A 23,854-nucleotide genomic window follows, 5' to 3' on the forward strand; every position below is an offset into this window, starting at 1 on the left:
TGGTGGATTTGTTCTTTTTGTTTCAGAAGTTCGTCCTGTCTGCCACGTAGAGAGAAGAGCCAGGTGTCCTGCTTTTACTAAATTTAGATTAAATATTGTCCCAAAAGCAGGGGTATCGCATTTCATTTGATGTTTTTTAAATCTGCAGTAACTCTATAGCAACGCCCATTGGAAAGCCGAGCTTTGTCAGGGGTTCATGAACTGTTTCTGTTGCCTCTCATGCGCATGCGTGAGTGAGTGTGTGCGGTTGGCATTAAAGTGCTGCAGGAGAAGAAAGCTCACCTGGCTGTGCGTAGACAGTCCTTTTATGCTTTGCTCCCTCTCTGCAGTCTCCGTTCACGGTCACAAGCTCAGGGTTTAGAGCGAGTGCTCATTCTTCTGGGAGCCCCATGACCCTGCAGTGAGAGAGACTCCCTGTTCAAACCAGTTATTAACAAGCGCACTCGAGGTGTTGCCGGCCGATGTCAGACGGACTGAAGCCCAGCCATCACCTGGTTACACCATCTACTATGAGGCAAGAAGATGTAGTCTTTTAAGTTATGAAATGCCGACTGGAATTTGTGCCGGACTCTCTGGGGTAGAAGTTTTGGGAGAAGGGAGAGGCTCGGAGTGCTGCTATACTTACACAGAAAATGCTGTGGCCGCAGAATCAAGAAATTCCAGTGGCCCTGGTTAAGACCTAGGAACAATATGTAAGATAGCTCAGTAGGTTGAGCACTACAGATTCAACCCACAGTATGGCCAAATCAACCCTTTATTTTTATAGGGGTTTAAGTGTGTACCAAGCCGTTGGAGATGCCTCCCTCCCATCTCTTTCGCAGACCAAAATAATTTAAAATGAAGACTCCTTCTGTGATTTGCTTACTTTATGGGCATAAACAACAGTCCTGTGTCAAAATATTTTAATTTTCGGCTTCAAGGGGATGGTGGGGGATCCAAACGCCTGCAATGCTGAAGAAATATACATAAAAGACATGTAAGTGATGACATGGGCTAAGAAGTGTAACACTTTGCACAATGTTCAATGAATGCTGTGTACAGCGCACACTTGTGTTTTTAATGGATACATGAATCCAGTGGCAGGGAGCATGAGTTAGACAGCGACTCTGGGTCATTATTTATTTGTGTTATTCTGCTCGGTGATGAAAATGGCAGTGGTCTCTCACTGATCTCCTGCTACTCCATTGCTTGCTGGGAACAGTGCCCTGCGTGCCCTTGTAAATAGGCAGAGCAATGCAACGAAGGCCAGCCCAAGCCGCACGGGAGCGGGGCTGGGCTGGGCTGGGTTCCCCTATTGCACAACAGGCTGATGAAGAAAGAAAGATTTGCACCTCAGCAGCTCTTCGACGCCTTGTCACGAGAAGTAAGCGCTACATAAATTACATTTCCTGGTTTGCACATCTGGTCACCAATGGACTGGTGAGTGGTGACTCCCAAAGGTAGGTGATCTGCCACTGACCTCATTGGTCACCTCCCTGCTGCTGCTGATGTTGGTGGGGGGGTGGAGTATGGAGTTCGCTTGGTGTTCACAGGTCAAGATCCCTTCTCCATCTATCTCAACTGGAATCACCTATTCAGATGTAAATTTGAATTGAGGGGCCCTGGGAGGAGCTGTGAAAGAGTGTGTGTGTGTGTGTGTGTGTGTGTGTGTGTGTGTGTGTGTGTGTGTGTGTGTTGGGGGCGGGGTGGTTTAGGGAGGGGAACGAACAAGATAGTTTGTGCAGCCGATGGACATGCGGCAAAGAAACAGCGCAGTTGGAGGACACGCGCACACTCTTCAGCTGCTTGCAGGCCAGCTGAGTGGGAGTAGGCACTGGCAGCTGGGAGGTCACAATGCACGCACACAGGTGGGTCCAGAAGAGCAGTGGCGGGACGCGTAGCCCTGCAGACCCACAAGGAAGCCCCAGTGTCCTCTGCGCACAAACTTCCTACATCTGACGCGTTGTTCCTAAAAATCATTGAAGGAAGCCTCCGATGAATACAATTGTCAACAGAGGAGCAAACTCCAGAAAAATTTGAAATCCATGCTACAGAATGGAGCCAGGAAGCCATACTGGCTGCCAACCAAGGCACCCCTAGGAGGTTCTAGAGATGGGTGAAAACCCCAACACCTCCTTTTCAGCATTCCACCAAGGATGCCGAAATGCCTCCGAGAGGCACTGCCATTCTCATTAGGAACAGGAGGTGGGTTGTGCTGAAACGGTGCGTACAAACCTATTTTGAGCTGAACTCTTGGTTAACCCCATGGATCGTTCCCCTTGTTCTAGCAGAACTAATTCTGTCTGCGCACACACACTGTGTAAACGTTGCGCCCACCATGAACTTGAACAATGCCACGTTCCGGTATAATAGAGGTTTGAGGGGGTCAAAGCTCGTTCGTGTGCCAGCCAGGTTTCTGGGTACAGGCTTACACGGAACGAATAGTTTCACGCCAGAAGCTGCGGTGCGTAATCATTTATTCAATGAACCTAAACATGGGGCGGGCGATAGGGGACAGAGGAGCATGCTTGGTCAACAGGAACAACTGGCAACGTCACTTCTTCAATGGACCAGACAAAGTTCCTGTTTAGTTATTCAAACACCGTTAGTGCGCATGCAGCATGTGCATACCATTCAAAAGGGGGTTGGGGATGTAAAATGACCTACTGCTTTAGTAGTTACCTGGGCACGGCCGTTAGCGAGGTCCCATGCGTTGCATTCTGGGTTTCGCTCTATGTTGAGCGTTCACAGTAGGTTTAGTTTTCCCACGTAAGTGCCATTCTCGAGAGGACCCCTTCGGAATCTCTATCTGATTTGGGAAGCCCTGCGGTGACTGGCATTTCCCGAACCCGATTAAGCAAGAGGCTCTATACTCGTTGTATGGGAAAAATACCAAAACAAAGGAAGGACTATGAGCTTCATACGACATAACCTAGTCTTAAGGAAATAAGCGCGCGCGCGCCTCGCGCAAGTAGGGGGTTGGGGGAGTGCGGCCGAGAGCAGGCAGCGTTTCCCTTGCGAGAACGAGCGCGATAATTGCTACCATATGGCGTCGCTCGCTCCCGCAAGGGAATCGCCAAACGTGCATGCGCTGCATTGAAAGCGATGCAACGCGTACACGTTTTTGCCTGCAAAGCCGAATCGATTTCAAGAGGTCTCTTTCCTATGCCGCTCATGCATGCTGTGTAGGTGAGACCTAAAAAAGAGGATAGACTGTGATATTATGGTTGCTGTAGTTGTTTCGCACAAGGCAGCTCAGCAGTACAAAAGACATTTCCACTCAAGTACTCCTAGAAGTTAGATGCGAACACCATTGCATTGCTCAGGTTCCTGGAGTGGGGGATAGAGTAATACCAAATATGGATCGTAGACAAGGTTTGATTGTTGCAGCACTCGAGGGTTTGGGCTCTGCACACCCAGGCGTTACAGCGACTATTTCATTATTGAAACAGCGCTATTGGTGGCCAGGTCTAACCAAACAAACTAAGGATTATCTGGCACATGCATCAAGCTAGGATTTTGCAAGCCCTTAATTGCGAATATTAAGGATTAGCAATTAAGGACTCACAAAATCCTATGCATGTAGGAATCGCTATAATGATAGAGATTCCTACACATTCCTTATTTGCGACTCGCAAATTGCGAGTCGCAAATAAGGAATAGCTTCTCATTCATTCCTATGGGACTACAGGCCCAAAGGTATAAATGGGAAATTGCAAGTGCAACTTGCGAGTACTAATAGGTACTCTCAAATTGCGCTTGCAATTTCAGGGTGCAAGGGTGTCAAAAGGACACCCTGTTGCACCCCTGGAACTGGCACATATGTTGCGCACAAACATGCCCTAAGGGCATGTGTGTGCACAACATGAAATGATGAAAAATGCACAAAAGTGCTTTTTTCAAAGGTTTTGCAAATTACCATGAAGTTCAACTTCATGTTAATTTGTGCCCCTATTAGCAAAATCCCAATTTTTTTTTTACTTTAATGCATTGCATTGAAGGAATCTCAATTTGGGATTCCTTCAATGTAATCGCAATTTAAGTAATCGCAATTTAGAGATTACTTAAATTGGGATTTTTGCATTTGGGATGATGCATCCCAAATAGAAAAATACCGGCGGCAAAGGAGCAAATTCTGAGAATCTGCCAGTTTGCGACCGGTGTTTCCTTTGATGCATGTGCCTGTATGTCTGGCAATGTGACCACTGCCAGCAAATGAAAGGCTCCACTATAACACGCTCTGCACAGACACCGTTATTAAAATCAGACAAACCTCTCGTTTGTGTGTATCTGGACCACTGCAGCCCCTTACAATCCGATGGGGCTTACAAGTACATAATGGTTGCAGTGGATTCCTGCTTGAGATTACTATGGTATGGCCTCAGAGCTCGGCTGATGCTCAAACTGTTATCAGAGATTTGCATGTATTTATAGGGACATACGCAGTTGGCATGTTGCATTCTGACTGGTTTAGCTCTCTGGCCTACAAAGAGGCCATGGAAAGTATGGGCGTAGCATTGCAGTACTCCTCTCCATACCATCTTGAGGGAAATTCGGTTGTGGAGAGGAAATACCGGGACTTAAAGCAACCTTTAACAGCTAGGGTATTAGGCAAGGGCGGTAGTTGGGTCAATCACTCATATAGGATACAGGGAGCCCTCAACAACCAGCCAAGCAGTTCTCTAGGGGATGTCCCTCCTTGTGAAGTCCTATTTGGGACAAGAATGCGGGTACCTGATCTTGATTGTGAAAGCGCAGTGGCGGATGAGAAACCATTTGATATCCATGATCGTTTGGCTGTTTTACAGGATCTAAATGAATCCAGGACACAACAAAGTAACGTCCTCATGAAACAGACCGCCACTGGGGAAGTCAAGGCAAGACCTGTCTGGACCCTCAAAAATCAGGGATCTGGTCAGGGAAAATAGCGGACAAAAAAGAATTTGGACCATCATACAGAAAGCCTGTACCTGTCCTAACAATTCAAAGAACAAGAACTGTACTTTTGCCTTCTCTTGCCGGGAAAAAGGAGACCAGATTTGTCTCCATCGACTTAATCAAACCACACTATGTGGCCGATACGAAGCAGTAGGTCTCGTGGTCTCCACAGAAGCAGACGCCCTCCTCTCGCTACAATCCAAGAAGTTTAAACAAAGGCTCATCATGTTTGAAGAGCCTCCTGTATGGAATGCAGCAAGGCTATGGAACTTGTTCCCCTTGTACCCGAAGTTCAACTTCAAACTCAAAATAATAACCAGGTTGCAGTCAGACCTAATACAGACTTCTAAGTCAACATGCCTCAACGAGAGCAAAATGCGATTTTCAACAAATCCCGGTTTAATTCCAACAATTGATTGAACTGCTTCTGGCTACTTCATAAACTTTGATACATTTTCCTTGGATCCAAGTGAGCCAGAAACCATGCCAGCCCAACAAACATGCAAGTAACAAGCCACAAACTTTCTGCACTTTCTCAAAAAGACGTACCTGGTATCGCCTTGGGTAGAACTCCTGGGTAATTACTAGGACACTGTTCTATCTTTTCTGGCTAGGCTTAGTTATAACTTTTAGCATGCTTATTAATAGACAATACCGTCAACAAAGCTCTACAGCCCAAAAGGTTAACCTCATTCTGAAGCCACATCAGTCATCACATCGTGAAAAAAGAGACTTGTAAAAAGTGAACATCACAGCAGTTCCTATGCCGGACGGTATAGTTTGAGACCAGGTTGATTTTGATATATTCGGTCCGACTGAACTTTAAAAAATTTCTCATGTATTTAAAATTTCATTAAGTGATATCATTACCTCCAGTACACTTTCTGATGATTGGGTCTCTGAAACTGTAATTAACATGTTTGATTTAGAGAAAACTGCTGCATTTCCCTTCACTGAAATGCTAGAAGGGTCTTCAGACTGACACTTTATACTGTTACCAACATTATGGTAATCATTTCCTGCACAAATTTATAACACCTAGAAATGTTTTTGAGTACCACCAATGGGAATATTACACTACACCACCAAAAAGTAGTTTGCAAACATTTGCACCGACATGTTCCTATTTTTCAGGGTTTAACACCTTAGGAGCTTGTAAATATACCTCCCCAGTGCTGCGCTGTCCATTATCCAGTGCTGAATTGGACGTCCAACGGTCGCACGCAGCACAGGGGAGGTAGTGCCCGTGACGACCGTTGGCCGACGGCAGCACTTAAAGGGTTAATGCCACTGACCCAACCTCATATTATTATACGGTTACACCGACATCGACACTGAAAATGATGCTGACTAATAACAAACAGATTTACTCTGCTTCCTTTATTGCCCAATTGTCTGAACAGGGTTTTGACCTATGGAAGGACACAATAGACTTAAAGTGTGTCTGGGGATCTAGGGACTGCCAAGTCTAGGGAACAGAAGCACTATTTAGAGCCGGGGTCTCCAACCGGTCGATCGCGATCTACCGGTCGATCGCGGAGACCCCGGGAGTTGCTAGTCTAGCCCTTCGCTCGGATTGGTGGTAATCTGTGGCTGGGGCGGGCGAAGAGAATGACGCGATGACGCTCCTCTCCTGGAGCTGCAGACTCCTCTCGTGAGAGTCTGACGTCATCGTCTACTGAAAACGGAGCAGTAGGAGACGCGACTTCCACTGCAAGTAAGCTCATTTTTCTTGCCTCTGCCCCCCTGATTGTGCCGTTTTTCGTGCCTTCTGTCCCCTGATTGTGCCGTTTTTCATGCCTTCTGTCCCCTGATTGTGCCGTTTTCCTTGCCTCTGCCCCCCTGATTGTGCAGTTTTTCTTGCCTCTGCCCCCCTGATTGTGCCGTTTTTCTTGCCTCTGCCCCCCTGATTGTGCCGTTTTTCTTGCCTCTGCCCCCGATTGTGCCGTTTTAATTTTGGGGAAAACGAGTGATACAGAGGGCAGAAAGGCACAAAAAACAAGGGGAAAACTAGTGAAAGAGGGCAGAAGGCCACAAAAAACGAGGGAAACCGAGGGCAGAAGGGCACAAAAAACAAGGGGAAAACGAGTGAAACAGAGCAGAAGGCCACAAAAAATAAGGGAAACAGGGCAGAAGGGCACAAAAAATGAGTGAAACAGGGGGCGGAAGGGCACAGAAACGAGTGGAACAGAGAGCAGAAGGCCACAAAAAAAAGGGAAACGGAGGGCAGAAGGGCACAAAAAACAAGGGGCAAACGAGTGAAACAGAGAGCAGAAGGCCACAAAAAACGAGGGAAACCGAGCAGAAGGGCACAAAAAACAAGTGGAAAACGAGTGAAACAGAGGGCAGAAGAGCACAAAAAACAAGGGGAAACGAATGAATCAGAGAGCAGAAGTCCACAAAAAACGAGGGAAACAGAGGGCAGAAGGGCACAAAAAACGAGTGAAACAGGGGGCAGAAGGGTACAAAAAACAAGGGGAAAATGAGAGCAGAAGACCACAAAAAACGAGGGAAACAGAGGGCAGAAGAGCACAAAAAACAAGGGGAAAACGAGTGAAACAGAGCAGAAGGCCACAAAAAACGAGGGAAACAGGGGGCAGAAGGGCACAAAAAACAAGGGGAAAACTAGTGAAACAGAGAGCAGAAGGCCACAAAAAAACGAGGGAAACAGAGGGCAGAAGGGCACAAAAAACAAGGGGAAAACTTGTGAAACAGAGAGCAGAAGGCCACAAAAACGAGGGAAACCGGGCAGAAGGGCACAAAAAACAAGTGGAAAACGAGTGAAACAGAGGGCAGAAGGGCACAAAAAACAAGGGGAAAACGAGTGAAATGGAGGGCAGAAAGGCACAAAAAACAAGGGGAAAACGAGTGAAACGGAGGGCAGAAAGACACAAAAAACGAGTGGCACAGAGGGCAGAAGGGCACAAAAAACGAAGCAAAAATGAGTGGAACAGAGGGCAAAAAGGCACCAAAAACGAGGGGAAAACGAGTGAAACAGAGGGCAGAAAGGCACAGTATGGGCGCTGATGAAATTAGGCTTAAAGTCAATGAAACTGGGAGTGGGGGGTCTCTCGGAAAAATGTGCGGGTTGCTTCGGGTTCAGTAGCTCACGACGATTTTCACTGGCCAGAAGTAGCTCTGACTACACAAAAGTTTGGAGACCCTTGATTTAGAGCGTGCATGGGTGGGGCAGACATAGACAGCCGACACTAACGCCGCTCACTTTTTTTAAAATCATTGTTGTTTTTTCCTGATTTTATCGCATTCTCATAATCTTTCTAGGGGAATCCATTTTGAGCCTGGCAACTCTCCAGTCCACCGTGGTCGCCTTGTGAAGGGCCGTTTGAGTGGAGAGAGGCTGCCGGCACAATTCTGGGCATTCTGACACTGGCGGCCATGTTGAGCGGTCAGCGCTCTAGTCTTTGCTGCAGGGGGCATAAATTCACTGTGTGCGCAGTGGTGTGGCAGACACTTTGGCAGCATAGACAGCAGACACTACGGCTGCTCACTCATTTTTAAAATTGTTGTTTTTACCTGATTTTATCGCATTCTCATAATCTTTCTGGGGGAATCCATTTTGAGCCTGGCAACTCTCCGGTCCACCGCGGTCACCTTGTGAAGGGCCGTTTGAGTGGAGAGAGGCTGCTGGCGCTATTCGGGGCATTCTGACACTGGCAGCCATATTGAGCGGTTAGCACTCTAGTCGTTGCTGCAGGGGGCTTAAATTCACTGGGTGCGCGGACGCACCGTTGGCGCGCCAAAGGCGCGCCTAAGGCAAGCCTGTCCGTGCCTGGACGTTGCCGGCTGCCAGGAAACTCTGCACATTCTCTAAGGTACAGGATGGCTTTTATTACTTATTCAAAAAATGTGCTGCTGGGTCTCAGGGCGAACACTCTAGGTTTTGGGTGTGAGGGGTATATGTCAGCAGAGAGGGTAGCACTTGACTGTAACTGTCCTTAATGCGGGTGGCATGTGAATTCTGTGACAAATCTCAGTCCCCCTGCTCTCTCAGTCCCCAAGCACCCAGGGACCAAAGGAGCACTATGGCGGTGAATACCATCAAGGGAAGGCAACACAAACTCTCTACCAGGGTCTGTGTATCAATGCGAGATCTATCCCCAAACACTCTGCTGAAGTGTGGGATCTTTTGGAAGATCTGAAGCCAGATATGTCTCCATACCAAGACCTGGCTCCAAACCCACTGGACTCCAGCACTGGCTATTGCTTTTCCGCAAGACTATACAGTCACAAGACTAGGCAGGGCAGGCAAAAGGGGGGAGGAGGGGGTGTCTGGCAATAGCTACGTGGGCACTACACTATATTAAAATAGTGGACACAGTGTTGACCACCTACATTGAATTACTGGTGTTTCGGATGGAGTCGCTTAAGGGAGCCAGCTGGATGGGGCAGTAGTTTATCATTCCCCGGGAGAAAGCAAAAAATTGTTCTGTTCCACATTACTGGAAACCCTTGCCCCGTATATCTTGCAATCTGACTACTTTCTACTGACCGGGGATTTTAATCACCACCTGGAAGAGCTTTCCAATGTAGACCCGTGGTCTCTATTGTCGGCCATGGAGTCGCTAGGTATTTTTCAAGAGTCCATGAACCTACACATGTCGCAGGTCATACTCTTGATACTATCTTTACGAATTTCCTTGACCTTTCTGTAGAATCGTCACTGGGGCTGATGTGGACTGACCACCTGGCACTAAGATTTTCTTTTTGTAAGCCAAAGGGCGGAAGTCTGCTCCAATGCAGGGCTTGGAGGAAGGTCACTCCTGAAGCATTTGGTTTGGCTTTTAGAACCCATTATTTGAAGAGGGGGAGGCTAGTGACAAGGCCCTTGAAAGATGGGAGGATTCCTTTGGAAACGCCTTGGACAGCATCGCACCTCTCAAAGTAGTGAGGGTTCAGGGGAGGAGGGCGCCAGCCCCTTGATACTCGGAAGATCTTAAAACAGAAAAGGCACGGTGTAGAGGAAGTGAGAGAAAATGGAGAAAGACTAAACAGCCAGAGGATAAGCTGGCTTATAATCTGGCACAGAAACATATTTAAAAAGCTGTAATACAGCAAAAAGAGATCACCTGGGTACATGAACACTGGAGGCTAAAAATTCCTCAAAGGAACTCTTTAAGATGCTAAAGGAGTTCACCAATCCTAAAGTAAGCAGCTCTGTTGTGTCCCCCCCTCCCCCCAACGCTTTGTGATAATATGGCCAGCCATTTCAAGGAGAAGATTGATAGAATCTACAGCTCTTTGGGGGCTGGAGATACATCAAAGGGGTTTAATTTCTGAGGAAAGGGATATTTCATCACCTAGGCTCGACTCCTTTGCGACCATCACCATTGAACAAGCAGAGTCGGTACTCGCGGCAACGAAATCAGGTTCGCCAACTGACCCGGCCCTTCCGTTCAATATATCAGAGCTGGCTCCAGTTCTATCCGCCTCACTCTCAGAAGTCTGTAACCTCTCTCTGGCGACGGCTACATTTCCTAGGAATTGGAAGAAGGCGGACATTAAACCTCTGTTAAAAAAGGTGTCGGCAGACATTAAAAACTATAGGCCGATCTCCCTTCTTCCATGCTGCTCTAAGGTCATGGAGACGCTAATCAACCAACATCTCACGGGTTATTTGGAACAGCATGATTTGTTGGATCCCTCCGAATCGGGCTTCAGAGCGGGGCATAGCACTGAAGCTGCCTTGATGGAAGTCACAGATACAATTAGGATGTCTCTGGATAGGGGGATTCCAACAATGCTGGTGCTCCTGGGTCTGTCGGCGGCCTTTAACACTATCTCGCACAGCATCCTGCTGGACAGGCTGCGAGAAATTCCTGTTGGAGGGATGGCCTACGCCTGGCTACAAAGCTGTTTGACCAACAGAACACAATGTGTCCAATCGGACACATTTGTGTCTAAGACCACGCCACTGGATAAAGGGGTCCCCCCCAGTGGTCCTTCTTAAGTCCTCCTAAGGCTGAGGAACTGTGAACGACGGACTGGTGGCCCTCTGAACTTGGGGAGGCACCCACTCCTACAAAGCAGGCAAGGAACCTGGGAATCCTGCTCGACATTAAACTTTCGCTGGAAGATCAGGTGAAGACATTCTCTGGCACTTGTTTCGGGATTATGCGAATATTAAGAAATATTTTTCCATAGATCCCCCTTGAGACCAGAAAGACCTTAATTCAGGCACTACTAGTTAGTAGATTAGACTATGGCAATGCCCTACTAGTAGGTGTAAGAGAGGACCTATCCTCCAGGCTACAGGTGGTGCAAAACACTGCAGCGAGGCTAGCCCTCAACAAGCCAGGTCGTACCCCGCCTCTACCCCTACTGCAATCATTGCATTGGCTACCTATCAGAAAGAGCAGTGTTTAAACTCTTAACGTTAGTCTTTAAGGCAACACAAGGGTTGGGACCTGTATACTTAAGGAAGAATGTAATTTCCTATGTCCTGGGTCGCCAGCTCCGATCGAGCAATCAGAAGTTGCTATGCCCCTGCAAGATCAGTAAATCTAAAATGGGTGGGTGTGCTTTCTCTCATCTTGCCCCCTTCCATTAGAATAGATTACCGGAGGAGATCAGAGCGTACACTACTTTGGGGCAGTTTAAGAAACGGTTGAAAACATGGAAGTTTTAATGGCTGTAGTGGCTTCAGTGTCTGGGAATGTGCCGCCAAATCGTTGAGAGATCCCCCTTGGGATGATTCGTTGCGCTATACAAGTTTTAATAATAATAATAAAATAATGCCGCATTTCACAGCAAATATTATTTCTAAATGACACTGTGCAACAGATATCTTGTCTTGTACTAGCCAAGAACAAGGACCTGAACACACCTCGATTTCCATCACCATCACAGATGGAGGGGTGACAAAATTCAACGTCACAAGAAGTGGTAAAACCAGATGACATTTTACAGTACAATAAATCGGACCCGAAATGGTTTGTTTGGCCCTTAGACAGGAACAGATGTCATAAAAGATTCTTGGGTATCACCGAAGGGTACAGCATCCATAGGCCAGACCCACACTATGTACAAAGAGAACACCTAGGGATAGTGACATCCAACAGATTTGGGAAGTTGTGCCTTCATTGGCTGGAAACCTAAACACTCAGAAGTGAAACAAAACATATCCTTACTCACACAAGACATGGATCTTAGGGATTTTTTACAAGGTCCCAGGAAACCCTGTCAGAAACATTTCATATATGCTGGTATTTGTTGCCTATAATGAAATTTGGAAAATATCCTGACAAGAGGCAGCAGAGAGAATACGTGAAATAGGCCGTATTAACTTAGAAAAACGTTTGCTGTGGTAGACAATGGGTTAACAACTTTGACCTCCAGGAAATTTTCTTTAGGCAACATTGTGTCTTCTGCGATAGAGATACTAGAACAATATTTGGCCATATTACAGCACGGGCAATCTCAGTTATGTTCTATTATGTTATTAAGCTGGACGCTGCAATCTTTGCATGCAGGCTATGTGCCTTGGCGTTTTATCAACAATACGTCTCTGTTTTCTGAATACAATCTAACAGCTAAACATGTCGAAATGGCACAAAGGGGAGCTAAATATACAATGCTGCGTATTGAAAAACAGGATCGATTACCATTTACAGTGGCGGATTCACCATCAACAGAATGGCTAATCCATGGCCACATAACTCTACCGGTCACGACATTTCAGTTTCAATATTGCCTTGAACAATGGCAGGCAGGCAAATATGCAAAAATGGGTAAGGAATACATTAAGGAATCCTGGGAATTACCATGCAGATTTCAATGCCAGAATGGGGATTGAGAAGTGTTTTAAGTGGAACAAACTGCAAGAATGCTTTAAGCGGTCGTCTGATGAGCCAGTATATTTCACTGCACGGAGCATGTAGTGGTTCGGTAGTGAATTTGTCTTGCCACATGAAAGGGACTCCAGCGGCCGCGAGTACTCTGGTATTTAAGCTGCTCTCGAATGGGAGTTACCCTCTCGAATGGGAGTTACTTGATGCTGAACAGTCCAGGTTGCTGTGGGATGCTTCTGGGCATTGCCTATCTGGTCACTTTCAACTCCAGAGTTACTTTCTGTATTCAAGTATTCTTCCCCCCAATGAATAGTCAGGGAGGCGCCATTATGGCATTCATTGAATGTTTCCTTTATACAGTTTGATACTTTGAGCAGACTGAAAGCCATGCTTTTACAGCAAACCGTACCCTTAACCTCCGCTCATGAGTCCTTTGATCTCCAAATCACAAGGACCTCGTCTGAGATACAGGTACAAACTGCCCTTTTCATTTAGCAGAAATGGTGGGTCGTATCTTTAACATGTCTTCTACAAGTGGTATTGTACACCTATTTAAGACCATAGGGTCAGGATTTCTAAGCACCTTTCAGACAATCCTCAGAGTTATTCCAAATTTTATACAGTCCATATTTGGAAGCGTTTTTGGAGGTCTACCTCTAATCCTGCTCTCAATTGCAGGAATCCTGATTGGGCTGTTCATTGCGTAGCAGTTAAATGACAATCGCCAACAAGATGGCAAAAGTGCTCCTGGAGAGGAAATACAGTGAGTGCATGGTACAACATCTGGAAACACCTCGCCTACAGGAACTGAGCGCCTCTTGGCTCCTATTGTTTAGACCGGTCTGGATGGACTGCATCTTACGTGTTCTTTGATGCCTGTTTTGCGGAGAAGAATGCATGTTGGATCTCTGTCTGACACTTGCATCAGACACGCCTTAGGACTTGAATACCAGGCTGGAACCCTTGAGGTCTCATGCTCGGCAATGTTCCCAGCGTATTCCTATACTGATGGCCACATTCCTCGATAGCCAGCAGGTGTCCATTGCTATAACTGGGTTGAGCATCAGCTCTTCCACTAGCACTTCTACTAGCACCCAAGTATCGACTACAGCACCAGCTGCCTCTGCACCAGCTATTGGCAGTTCTGAGTATCATCTCTGCTCCATTGACGTAGTCTGTGAGTCGTTACAGGGACCGTGCTCTGCAGCAGCGAGCAACAACGATGTTGTGTCTCCCATCCACGACACTTGATCTATAATTGGCTCATCCTGTGCTGGGAAAGAACTCTAATTTTCCTTTTTCGTTTCAGAACTCAACTAAAATTGGAACATTTCCTAAAATTGACACTTTGGCTTAAGTAACTATTACAAAATTTTATGCACTGCTAGCTAGTAAAGAAAGTAGTTTGCTAGCATTTTATTATTGTTGACTATTCGGAAGAGGAGTGGGTGTTCTGGTTCATATAGGCACACTAATATAGGCCTGGGTAATATCATACCCCTTCACCTACATTACCTCCCCTACACTACACAGTAACAAGCCTTTTGGGATTGAACCTTTACCTAGTTCTAGTCCTGGGCGCAGTAGGAGGGTTTTCCCCCCGAACAATAGCATTCTATGACTTCATCATTAGACTGACACAGTATGAATGAATATTCATAAGGGTTCTTGCAAACCTGGCTGGGGCAACATCCACCTGCATAATATCTACGTACAAGGTGAACCCCATGCATCTTCTCCAAACCCACCAATGGCTAAGGAACCCTACATACCTTTCTGTATAAATACAGCACCTCTTGCTAGTATTAGACGGAACCGAGACTTCCAGGCCAAAACTCCAACCACAGACGCTGAGGCTCCTGCATGCAGACTCTCCAGCTGATAGTGATCTAAACATCCCTTGCAGGGTGTCCAACCCGAGACCAGGAAGGGGTCCCACACTCTTGCTTCAGATAATGGGGTTAGATTGAACCCAGAGGGATTCTTGGCTTCACACCTACTCCCATGCTAGGTACACTTAAGTACATCTAGACAGACATCTTAGGAGTATGCGCTTTCTTTTATCATGCATTTTGTATCCACGTTTGTGTTCATGACTATTGAAAAATGGTAGAACTGTACTATCCTTTTATATTCACTGTACTGCTGATCATATATATCTGCTACTGTCTTACAGTTGTTACAGCACACATTATACATTAGAAGAACAACTGTGCAATAAATACTTATTGTAACACGCCCAACTGTTTCTTCTGTGTAACTCTGAGACCGAATAAGTGAGCACGAGTGACTGACCAAAAAGTAGTACATTGTTTCCACGATCCTGGGGGGATCAGGGTTGTCATATTCTAAGGTTGCCAGAAACTATTCTCTCCCCAATAAGAGGAGATGTTAGTGGGACTGTGAGCTAGCTAATACAAACAGGCTAACATTCTCGGTGGGGGTGCTCGGAATAAGTCTGCCACCAAACCCACAGTTTAGTATCCGAAAGTGCAGATTCTGTATAGGAATATATAGGAACTACACAACAGGATGAGTGTCTGAGTGGGTCTGTCAGTAAGTGCATGGGTCTGAGTAGATGGGTCTATGAGTGAATGCATGAGTCTCTGAGTGGATGCATGAGTTTGAGTGGGTCACTAAGTGGGTGAGGGACTGCCTCAGTGGTTCTTTGAGTGGATGTGTGATTCTCTATGTGGGTCTGTGAGTGGGTGTATACGTCTGTGATTGCCTCTGAGTGGATATGTGAGACTGTGATTGCATACATTAATGTATGAGTGAGACTTTGAATGTATATAGTTTAAAAAAAAATATTTTGGATCCTAATTATTTGTTTTTATTTGTTCATGTGGGGTTCACGCCTCCATTGAGACGTTACTTGGGGGGCTGCGCTGAATACCGTGATGGGTCGCGACTCCACCCACGTGTGGAAAAAAAACAAATCTAGGCTTTTGAAACGTCATAAGGGAGGTCTAAGACTCCCCTACAAAACACCCATGGGGTCAAGGTACTCCAACCCTGACCCCTATTATGCTGTCAAACATTTGAAACATTTCCTCGTACCGGCTCCGCTTCTTGAAATGGCGGCAGCAAATTTTTCCGCAGCTTGCGGCCTGCCAATTAGAGCACTCCTCCTGCCGCTTGGGTTCCCTTAGCCCCACATCAGAGGAGTGTCCCTCTGTGTCCCTATATATATACAATTGAAAAAATCTTTAAATAAATCCGTAACTTCTGAACGGATTTACATCAAATTCCAAAAAGGTCGCTTTCTAAACCAATAGCTACATTTCTGCCAAATTTGTTGTAATTCCGTGCAGCAATTCGGCTGTAGCCGTGTCTACAGTTCCTATGGAAATTAACATGGGGAAATCACATTTTGGGACCTACCCTTTTGCTCAGCGTCACTTGACGGATCCCCCGGAAACTGTCAAAACAGCAGCTGAAGTGAGCTACATGTTAGTTTTAAAAATTTCGTTGGGATTCACCAAACAATGCCAAAGGTATAGGCATATGAAAAACACTCTTCCTATGGTAACTGCATCCTAACTATAATTCCCTACTGACAAGCGCCAGTAGATTATTTATTTGAATCTAACTATATATATCGTGCCCAAAGATTGCCACCGCTGTTGCCACCTACTTCCACCACCAGTGGCACCCCAGTGCTGGACTGACATTCAATGGAGAGCACTGGCAGTGCCTTTTGTCATTGGCTGTTAGAAGCCAACACTAAGAAAAATTATTAACAAATTGGGTGTAATTATGAGTTTTAAATTGTATTTTTCTAAAAAGCCATCTGGTCACAGTACATCCGGTTTGATGATAAAATGACTGTCCGTGCATGGCCTGCAGTACCAATGCAGTGCCAGTGTATGCTATGCACTACCAATGCAGTGCATGCCCTGCAGTAGATCTGAAGGGAGGGAAGGGACTATTCACGGCCCACCCACCCCCACACCCCATTCATGGGGGACCTGGTGAGACGCCGGATCACCAGCTCTATCCCCTTGTCAAGCACTCCTGCGGCCCGCTGGAGAAAAGAGTCTATAGTCACTATTGTGCCGAGCGTGGCTCTCCCAAGATCCATGGTCGCCTTGCGTTTTCCCTTTGCGAACTCTGACCAGTATGCCTTAGCATGTTGTAGCACAAATATAAGCAGTCTCAGGCTCTACTTGCGTGCACAGGCTGTTAGCCTCGCAGACCCGCATGTCTAAAACACAATGGCCATGAACACCCGACCACCTCAGCCCTCTAACTGGCCTCGGATAGATATTTACCACTAATAATACCAACAATTACAAGGAGTGCTGCCTCCCTACCTGCTTCTCTACCACTGCCACCAGAGCTGAAGGATGACCAGACTTGTTGTGACGAGGTCCCAAAGGTGGAAGTAGAGGGAACCAAGAGGGTAGGCTTGGCCCAGCCTCCTCTGGTCTCGGATGGGAGCAGACTGGCCCGACCTTGGCCCGGGCTTCCTGCCCCTACCTGGCTATACTCATGGGGAATCCACCTCGATCGGACTGTGCCGCAATATCTGGGAAGGGCTAACACCAGAAGAGACATCTCTCATGGTAAAATGCGGCATAGACACCGCACTAGAGAAATATCCTTACGTGTTAAAAGTACTCCTGCCAACGAACGTAGTTTACTCAGTTCTAAGGGTGACGGCTGGCAGCCATCAAGTGAACAATTTGACATCAAAGCGAACATCCTACAATGGATAAAGGATAACAAGCACACTTGATCATAGGACAGTTTCCTCCTGTGAGCTGACGCAAACTCTTGGACCGTGAACTCTGATCCGATCTGAAGGCCTGCTCTTACGACGGCAACATTAAAATCACAAAGGCCGACTGCAACTGGATCAGCACCAGAACTCAACTCACAACATCCTTTGGCTCCCACTCACCTTTTTCAGGAGCAAATCCACAATTGATTGCATATTCATTTCAGATTGCTTGGCATCTTTCCTCAACTATTTTGAAGTGGACAACTGGGATGAGAGTGACCTCAGACCGCTGAGGGCCTCCAATTAGAAGGGAAAGTCGCCCCACAACTGCAAATTCTAGGGGCTCCAACCAGGGAAGAGCGTCACAAAGTACTCAGTAGAATAAAAGGGTCTACAAAGCTCGGCCCAAAACTCACGGAGTGAATTACATCCAAAGAATTTAACTCAACAGAAATATGTGTACAGTCCCCATTCCCAGGGCATTGGGAAGCACTCCTAGTGGAACTAAAACAAGCCCTATGAAGGGGATCTGGATCATCCAGATGCAGGCCACCCACTAACCTACATATCAAACCAAGGGAATTATACCTAATCAAACGTAGCCTTTCAAAGGCCCTGAAGGCAATGAAAAAAGGGAAGAAAAACTTGCAAACACACAATCTTAGCTCTCCGTGCAGAGCACAGAAAGAAAGTTTGGCAGACAAAATCCAAGGAGATCCAGGCAGAATGGCTGAAAATCTTCTCTCCTCAAAGAAAGGGGACATATTCAACTTTGGAAATACATCAATCCATACAGCAACACTGGTCAGACAAAAGAGATTGGAGTGGCAGCCTATGAGCGGGTCAAATACACAAAACCGCTATACTTTAACCAACAGAATACATCATACACCAACCCACAACAATCTTCTTCAGTAACACGCCAGGTCCCCAAAACACCTAACTTTGCTGAGGTTACTGATTTAATACAAAAAAATGAGGACCGATGGAGCCCCAGGACCTAACCGGGTCCGGGGTTCAAATCCTTACATGATCTGGTTGGGACAGCTTACACCGTTCTTCAAGCACGCCTACGCCACCTCAAGAATTCCATTGTCATGGAAAGTTTCCATCCTATTCCCAATTCATAAAAAAGTAGACTGCCCGAAATTGGGAAACTATCGCCTCATTGCTTTATCAGACCTAGAAGCGAAAGCTTATGCAAGAATACTACTGAAAGAACTAGAAGCCTGGGCAAATTATAACATCCTTCTCCTCTTTCAATCAGGATTTAGGCCCGAAGATTCTACCACGGATAACATCCTAGCACTGGGTTACCTGGCACATCGAGATAGACAGCTGACGCAATCACCTCTCTTTCGCTCTTTTGTGGACTACAGCGCAGCATTTGACCAGGTGGATCGAGGGAAACTGTGGGAAAACCTAGACTCCTGGGGAATCTCCCGCCATTACTAAAGGCAATAACAACACTACATCAGGGAACATGGGTCCGCATAAAGACCAGCCAATCTACCGCAACAGCAAAGGTGCTAACCAACAATGGTCTGAAACAAGGCTGCCCCCTTCCCCCCTACTTTTTAATCTTTATACAGCAGACCTTGGCAAAGCCCTGGAAGGTGCCTTTCTACTAACACCAAAGTTAGGGAAAGTGCAGGTCTAAATTCGCCAGTATGCTGATGACATCTCAATAATGGACCATATGCGGACCGGCCTACAGAAAACCCTTAATGCACTCCACAGGTACAATCAAAAGAATAATCTTGTGGTGAACCAGGAGAAGACCAAGATAGTCATCTTTGGGAAGTACCTTTGAAAGAAAACTGCCCAATGGCGCCTAGGTGATCAGCAAATTAAAACATGCACAAGTTAACTATCTTGGCACAGGCTATCAGACTGGGCAAAACCAGTGGCCCATCTAATGCATGTAAGAAGCAAGGGGGCCGGCATCATTTACAGCTTAAAATGTCTAAACCAGCTGTTACATAGTCCAACTGCAGAATCCAACCTGAAAGCTTAGGAGCTACTCGTCCCCTTCCTTAACTATGGTCATCTAGCATTTCCCGGCACACTCAACAAGTTCCTCACGTATTTCCATATTTCCGCTTACAATAAGGTTCTAATGCTCCCCCGACAGGCCAGGAGAGCTAGAGTGAGACTGGAGCTGGGACTCGCTTGTCCAGATCTCATATGTTATGGGGACACAATAAAATATTACATCAGCACTTCGCATGCCTCAGAACCCTCATTGAAAGCTCAAAACAATCTTCGAAGAGGCAGGCTCCCCATGTCCTGCCCAGTTGGCAGCGGCCACAAATCTACTTGAAATAGAAGTTCAAAACCTGCAAAACCAGGACATCCCGGTCACAGCCTGGAAAAAGTCAGTGAATGCACAGGTTAAGAAAATTTCATTTGAAAGGGACCTGGAAAGCTTACGCCGCCAACCCAATTTCTCTAAACTGGATACCTCCTATATCCTGGGAAAACCTCAGCCTTATTTTGATCAAGCCTTGACAGTTCAAGCTCGGAAGAGAATCACATACATGAGACTTCTTGCACTACCAATCGTGGACATCAGCCCATCCTGGTCCCGGTGGGATAACTCAATCGCTTGTCGTCTATGTAGCTTCCAATGCGTATCCTGGCTTCACCTACTGTGCTGTTGTCCAAAGATGGCTAGTGAACAACATCGCTTGGTAATCCCAATATGTAGGACTCCTGGCCTTAGGCACTGCATAGAAATCTCAGACCTGTGTTTCTCCGCCAACACAGCACAAACCGTGGCCAGACTAGGGAAATTCACTAACTAATTTGGGTCGCTCTTACAAATACTACTAAAACCACCAGCCGCAACTAGCTGGCCTCCAAGCGAGAGCTACAACGATTTAATGGCCTGAACAGCAAAGAAGGAAACCCAATTGACCAAGACTAGAAGACTAACCGTGCACGTCAAACTCGCCAATTCACGCATCCTGTGCCGAATGGAGGAAAATACCCGCAAACGCTGTTTAAAAAAAACCACACACATTTTATTTGTCAATTAACACATATAAGGCAGAGCTCTGTACCCCCGACATTTCTGAATAATACATTTACATCATTAGGACTTTGACTTTTACAGAAACGTAATCAAGGAGAAATGGAATGCAATTCAAATGTAAAAAAGCAACAAAAAAAAGAACATAACTACCCCCCCCTGTCACACTAAAATCTTCCCTAGAGCAGCACATTGATAGAAGAAGCACCCACACCAAGAAATGCAGCACATTTGTATGCATAGAGTTGTATCTCGCACCCACAAGAAAAATAAAAAAAGAAGGGGGAAATCAAGCAGAGTCAGGTAGCCCCGCCACAGAGACTGGCTTGAACTGTAGACCTCGATAGGCCGCCCATATCTTCCAAATTTTATATTGTTTTTAAGGGCACTCCCTAGATGTGAAAATGAGGATCTCGAAACCCATGCACAAATCTAGGCCATTCTTCCATGCAGTCAGAGAGGGCGCCGCCGGTGCTTTCCACGACTTTGCAATGTCTCTTTTGGCTAAAGTAAACCCCAGTAACATAAGATGACGTTTGTAGATGTTACCCCCCATCCCTTCCATAATGTGTAAGATTACCAGCTTCGGCGAACGGGGAAGGTCCCAGCCCAATACCTCCTAGAGGCAAGCCATAACCCCTCTCCAAAATCGTGCCAGGGCAGAACAATGCCAAACCGTGTGCATTAGAGATCCCTCTTCCCGCCTGCACCTACGACACTCAGGGGAGGCTCCACCCCCGCCCATCACAATCGAACTCTGGTGAAATATACCCAGTGAAGGTACTTGAACTGGATAAGGCACAGGTGCAGGCACACCGCGCAAACTCTGTTTTTAACTGTTTTTACTCACATTTAATGCTGGGAAAGTTAACACAGAGGTTTTACCCTAGCACTGTAAAGGAACATTAATCTACTGGGTTAAAGGGGCCACTCAAAGGATGGGGAAATTGGGTCCATATATGCAGTTGTTTTCCCTATGCACTAGCACTTTAGATTCAGCCTGGACTGCTGTTTTTATGATTTCATAGATTTTAGTGAACCCAGATATCCCAGCTAGAACACACACGTTCGGTACAAACTTAAAATCTTAATTTTATCCTTTTTTTTGTGTTCGTTTTTCTTACCCGATACATGAACATGAAGCAAATTTTAACTAATTGAACATTAAAGAACCACTTAGTTACTGGCTAGTACAGTGTGCCTTTGCATAGCTCTGTCGCTATGTACCATCTAATGGAGTGTACAGATTAGTGTCTGTATATCTAATAGTGTTGCTGTTACTTTGTACCAGCGAATGCTGTGTACTGACTAGTACTGTCTACCTTGGAGTAGCTCTGTGACTCCGTACATTCTAATATAGTACACTGACTAGTACTGTATACATTTTAGTAGCTCTGTCGCCCCTTACCATCTACTGCAGCGTACTGACTAGTACTGTCTACCTTGGAGTAGCTCTGTGACTCCGTACAATCTAATAAAGTGTACTGACTATTACAGGATACATTCCAGTAGCTCTGTCAATCTGTACCATATATTAGGAGTGTACTGACTAGTACTCTATACATTTTAGTAGCTCTGTCACCCCTTACCATCTACTGCAGCGTACTGACTAGTACGGTATACCTTGGAGTAGCTCTGTCACTCTACCATCTAATGCAGTGTATCAAAACTAATACTGAATTCTTTCTAGTAGCTCTTTGAATCTGTACTGGTGATAAAAGGCTGGCTCAGGCCAGTCGGTGACCACACTAAGGATTGGGAGGTTGCAGGGGGCCCTTCAAAGAGGTCCTCTGAGTGCAATCTTTAATGAATCTGACTGGAATCGTTGCAGGTTTATTATGCTGAGATGTTTGGTACTATAACATCCCATATTTCAGCGAATCCATCTTGGAGCTGGGGAACTTGTAATGAAGAGTCCTCAGCCCATGTACTTACTATAGCTTCCCTGGTCACGTACAATATCCAGGAATCGACGAGGATATTGCAGGGGCATACCTGCTCATGCTGATATGACATCACAGAGATATAGTGCACCCTGCCTTAGGGCTAAGGCCAGCTAGAGGAGGGGGGTCTCACGTATAAGTCATGCAGTGTCTATGGGCATGGCACACAGGGATGTGTGCCATGTCGACGCCTCAGTTTTGTCTGCACCAAGACACGCTTGTGTGCTTGGTGAGGGGTCCCATAGGATGGCACAATTCGTGTTGCACCCCCTTAGGGACCCTCTTTAACCACAAAGCCCTTGGTACCACAGGTACGTTTTTACAACAACTTGTATGTGAGCTAAAGGGGTGCCAATTGTTGAAACTAAAGGTACAGTTTAGGGAAGGAGATTGGCACGGGGGACCTGGTTAGCAGGGACCATGTGCACTTCCAGTTGAAATTGCATCATTTTCCAGGCGAAAAGTGGAGGCTAACTATATCCGAAAGAGGCACTTTCCTACACTTGGAGTAGGTCTGTCACCCTGTACTATCTAATGCAGTGTACTTACTATTACAGCATACCTTGGAGTAGCTCTGTCACTCTGTACCATCGGAGGTAGTGTATTTACTAGTACTGCATACCTTATAGTAAGTCTGTCACTGTACCATCTAATGCTGTGTACTGACTAGTACTGTCTCCCTTCTAGTAACTATCATCCTGCCCTGTCACTCTTTATCATCTAAGCTGGTCACCCCGTACCTTCTAATGCAGTGTACTTATTGGCACAGTATACGTTCTAGTATCTGCTTCTCTGTGCCATCTGATGCAGTGTACTGCATAGTACAGTGCCCGATCAGCTGTAGTGTTTGTGTAGTACAGTCTAGCACTGTGTTGTGTAGTGTTGCACACTGCATGGTGCAGTGTAGTGTATAGGAGAATGTCCTGTCTATATAGTACAGTGTGGTGTTTGGTGTAGGGTGCGCTTTAGATAAATGCGTGCTTTAGAGTAGTGAGCTGTCTACTGCTGTGCGCTTTAGTGTAGTGAGCAGTCTAGTGCTGTGCGCTTTAGTGTAGTGAGCAGTCTACTGCTGTGCACTTTAGTGATCAGTCTAGTGCTGTGCACTTTAGTGTAGTGAGCAGTCTACTGCTGTGCGCTTTAGTGTAGTGATCAGTCTAGTGCTGTGCGGTTTAGTGTAGTGAGCAGTCTAGTGCTGTGCGCATTAGTGTAGCGAGCTGTCTAGTGCTGTGCGCTTTAGTGTAGTGAGCTGTCTAGTGCAGCGCGTTTGTGTAGTCAGCAGTCTAGTAACGCCCGCTTTAGTGTAGTGATCAGTCTAGTGCCGCGCTCTCTAGCATAGCGTGCTCCTTCCAGATGTGGTGTAAATTAATCATTTGTAAAACAGAAGCAGTAACTACAGCCTTTCTTTGTGTCTTTAAATCTCTAATTC

The 23,854-nt window shown here is 46.2% G+C and overlaps 1 protein-coding gene across 1 annotated transcript in view; it reads left to right on the plus strand.

Annotated features, from left to right (window-relative positions):
- The window catches only part of LOC144754220 (E3 ubiquitin-protein ligase TRIM39-like), a 206,223-nt gene that overhangs the window by 180,671 nt on the left and 1,698 nt on the right, over window positions 1-23,854 (plus strand). The window lies entirely within an intron of this gene.

This window comes from Lissotriton helveticus, chromosome 5_1, assembly GCF_964261635.1.
Source record: "Lissotriton helveticus chromosome 5_1, aLisHel1.1, whole genome shotgun sequence".
NCBI classification, from domain to species: domain Eukaryota; kingdom Metazoa; phylum Chordata; class Amphibia; order Caudata; family Salamandridae; genus Lissotriton; species Lissotriton helveticus.